This window comes from Hipposideros armiger, unplaced genomic scaffold (genome assembly GCF_001890085.2).
Source record: "Hipposideros armiger isolate ML-2016 unplaced genomic scaffold, ASM189008v1 scaffold_419, whole genome shotgun sequence".
Lineage (NCBI taxonomy): Eukaryota > Metazoa > Chordata > Mammalia > Chiroptera > Hipposideridae > Hipposideros > Hipposideros armiger.
Window position 1 is genome coordinate 670,208 of NW_017731769.1, and position 4,580 is coordinate 674,787.

The following is a 4,580-nucleotide window of genomic DNA, read 5'->3' on the forward strand; positions in this document are numbered from 1 at the left end:
TGTATCTGGTTCTCAGTTCATAACCTGTTGCCCTCCTGTGGCCTTTTCATACTGCCAGGCATCCGGGCCTTCTCTTGTGATAGTAAGAATGCATGTAAAGCCACTTTTCGTCACTGTAGTAATTCTAACAGCAAATGTGACATAAAACACTCACAACGTATATTTAAAAATAAAGGAGATCTTCAATAATTACAATTGCTACTTTCTATTTTACATAAACTGGTGACACAACACAAGTAAAAGACATCAGAACCTAATCATAGACATATTATGCTCCATAATACAGTCATTGATAATCTCCTAAACACTGATTGTTAAACACAAAATTATGATTACAGTATCAATTTTAATCACAAGGGTCTATATCTGGGTAATATTCCCAATTGACTATTTCCTGTTTTAATTATATCACAACACTCTTAATAAATTCTAAAACTAGAAATAAATTTAACACTTATTATGTTAAACCATGAACAATAAATCCAATGGGAAAACAGTTAAGATTTAAAATTTATAACCAGAATACTTGTCCCCTAAATTATGAAACAATTTAACCTGTACATCAAAATAGACATTGTGTTTTATGAGTACGTATTGTATTACCAAATAAAACAGACCTTTAAGAAGTCCTTAAATATATATTCAATTTTTCTCAGTCTCTGGATCTGAATAATTCTAGCACGGTGGAAAATCTTGCGTTGCTTAAGAAACAAATTCTACAAGTATAAAAGAAAAAAGTTGAGATACAATGTGGTTAATTCAATATTCAGCAAAAAATAAATTTACATTAACTTGAAAGGATTTTTTAATCAATATTTTTAACATTTTCTGTGTTAACTTTTATAAAACAAAGTTCAGACATTTGTGCTCACCACTAAAATAGAAAATTTCTATTCTGACCCATATTCAAAAGATATGTCTTCTGTATATGGGGCTAATGAGGCTTCCCTATCAAAAGTGTGGCTTGGAAGAATATGTCAAATGTTAACGAGTGTTAATTTTCCTTAAATAAAAATACTTGGCTCCGATTTGGACAACTGATGCGACACAAACACAAAGCTTTCATACATCTATTTAAAGACATATCTCAAATGTAAAGAAACTAGTAGGTTCAATATATATTTGTGAGAAGCCTCTAAAATGAAAGAATAAAGCAGATAAAGAGAAAAAATAAAGTAACAGAAAAACCTAACACATTGCATAAGAAAAAAAAATAAATTACTTAGAAAAAACATATGTCTTAATTCTTGGTAGTTTCCAAATCTACATATGGCCCTTACAATCATCTCTTCAGCCTAAATAAGTGAGAATTGTGCAATAATCATGCTTTGTAATTACATAGGAAAAATTCCTTCCTAACTATATTCAAAGCATGTAATAATTCTAAAGTCATTTCACATCCACACAGGTGACTTTTCCAATAACACAGCCCCTTGAGTTCTTTGACCTAACCTCCAGAATCAATTTTGTCTTGTCTCCTAGTTTAGCCATTTACTGACAGGTTTGTACCCTGCTCTCTGCCATCCCCAACAACTGTACCATCTACATAATATGAAGAAGAGAAGACTCTGTGCCAGGTCCTGCCCTGAAATACTTACATCTACTTATTAAACAGGGCCTCATTTATCCTCACAACAAAACTACGATGTAGTTGCACTTACTCTGTCTTTCACAGGGGAAGACGCTGAGACGCGGAGATACATAATCTGCCCATGGCTCCACAGCTAGGAATCCAGTCCATGAGAACCCAAATGTTATGATTCCAGAGCACAAGACAAGCCACAGCGTGGGAGAAAATGCTTACAAAGCTTATACCTGACAAAAGACTTATACCTAGAATATACAAAGAGCTCTTGCAACTTAATAAGAAGACAAACAACCCAGTAATAATAACATGAGCAAAAGGTTTAAGCAGACACTTCACCGAATAAGATACACAGATGGCTAATGAGGATTTGAAAATATACTCAACATCACTAGTCAAGAAAATCCAGATTAAAACCATAGTGAGATTACACTATACAACTATTAGAATGACTAAAATTAAAAAGACTAACCATACCAAGTATTGACAAAAATGTGCAACTCTCCTACACTGCTGGTGGGAATATAAAATGGTACAACCACCTTGTAAAACAGTTTGATAGTTTTTTAAAAAGTTAAATGTACCTCTAGTATATTATCAGCCATACTACTCCTCGGTACTTACCCAAGATAAAAAGAAATAAATGTCCATATAAAGGCTTGTACACAAATGTTCATAGCAGCTTTATTTATAGTTGCCTCAAACTGGAAACAACCCAAATGTCATCACCCAATGAATGGATAAACCCATTATGGTACACATATTAATATTATAATATATAAATAATATTACACAATGTAATATTATTCATCAATAGAAATGAATGAACTGTTGGTACATGCAACAATATGGATGAATCTCAAAATAATTTTGTTGAGTGAAAGGAACCAGATGCAAAAGAGCATTTATTTTATGATTCCATTTGTATAAAACTCAAGAAAATGCAAACTACCCTAGTGACAAAAAGTAGATCGGTGCTTGCTTGAGGATGAGAGCAGCGAGAAGAAACAGGAAAAAGGGACTACAAAGGGACACAAGGAAACTTTGAGAATAATGGATATGTTTATTGCCTTGATTGTGGTCATGGTTTCATGTCAAACTTTATTAGATTATACAGTTTAAAAATGTCCAGGTTATCATATGTCAACTATACCTCAAAAGATCTTGTTTTTAAAAAAAGTACACCCACAAGTAAACAATAGAAAGACAAACAATCTCATAAAAGTGGGCAAGCTATTTGAACGGAAACCAAAGGGAGATAGAGAAATGACCAGTAAGCACATAAAAAAAAATCATGTTCAACATGATTAGTCAGCAGGGAGATGGTAATTCAAATTACAATGAGTTACCACTTCACACCCACTTAAATGGCTAAAAATAAATGCTGACAACCCCAAATGACGAGGAGGATTGGGATTTAAAGGAATTCTCATACATTTCTGGTGGGAACATAAATTGTACCACCACTTTGGAGAATATTCTGGCAGTTTCTTATAATGCAACTATCCTATGACATGGCAATTCCCTTTCTAGGTACTTACCCAAGTAAACTGAAAGCATATGTCTACGAGAACTTGTACACAAATAATCATAGTAGCTTTATTTATAGTAGTCCAAAACGGAAACAACCCAGATCATAAAGTGGTAAGTGAATAAAATAACTCAGATGTATCCAGACAATGAAATATTACTCAGTAATAAAAGGAAAAGAGCAATAACACATTCAACGGCATATATAAATCTCGAAATCATCATACTAAATGAAAGAATCCAGACAAAAAATAGCGCATACTATATGATTCCATTCATACGAAGTTCTGAAATAGGCAAAAGTAATCTATGGTGGAAAAAAATTAGAACAATGGTTGCCTGTGTGGGATTGTAGTGGGGACACTGAAAATGGGCACAAGGAAAATTTCTGGGGTGTTGATTGTGTTCTGTATCTTGACAGCAGTTTCGAGTACACATTTGTCAAAACTCACAGCATAGGGCATTTAAAATGTGTGTGTTTCACTGTATGTAAGTTTTACCACCAAAACCTAAAAAGAACAGTAAACAGTTATTGATCTTTAGCTAATGCTATGTGTGTTGAAGTGTTTAGGGGTGAAGTGTACTGATTGATGTCTACAACTTACTTTGAAATGGATCAGTGATTTGAGGATGGCCACGCAATTAAGCCAGTTGAGCATGATGGTACATGGGTACAAATCTTTCAATTGATCTGTTGTTGCAAAGTTTTCATAATAAAATGTGGCAGGAACATAAGAAAAAGATTGTGAGCATCTAATGGATAAAATTGTTAAAATGTATTTTAAAAATGAAGAAGTTGGTTATAATCATTATTTCTAATACGGCATTGAATTATTATTAATAAATGAAGAAAAAAGTTAGACTGCGTCCTTCAGACTTAATTTCAGTGCCCAGCATCATCCCCTCCAGCGTGACTCTTCTTTGCCTTGGTTTACTTACTGCTCTCCACCATTTTCCTTTTGATCCTGGAACATACCCAATTTGCTTCTGTCACGGGGTGGTTTGCACTTGCAGTTCCTTTTACCTGTGGACACTCTTCCTGTCTTCAATAACTTTCACCTGGTGGAGTCCTTCTTGTCATTCAAGCCTCATCTCAACCGTAGCCTCACTGAAGTCCCCCAGCCTTCACTCCCAAACATCACCCTGATTGATGTTCTTCACTGATCTGATAATTCTCATATGTTATATGTTGATCCTTGTAGAGTACCATCTTCCTTTCGAAACAGGCATTTTCAGGAAAGCATCGATGGGCTTAGCACGCGGCAGGGTGGCTGCAGTTTCCTAGATTTTGGTTGACTGGCAGCAAATTCATCTGAAAGTAGTGGCAACTATTGTAGTTCCAGATGACTAGCTGTCACTACTTCCAATAACCCGGATCCAAGAATCCTGTTCTTTTTCTTCATAGTATGACCTGTTGTTTTGAAATTAACTCAAGTGCGTTTCTCCTCCACCCCTACGCGCGTGC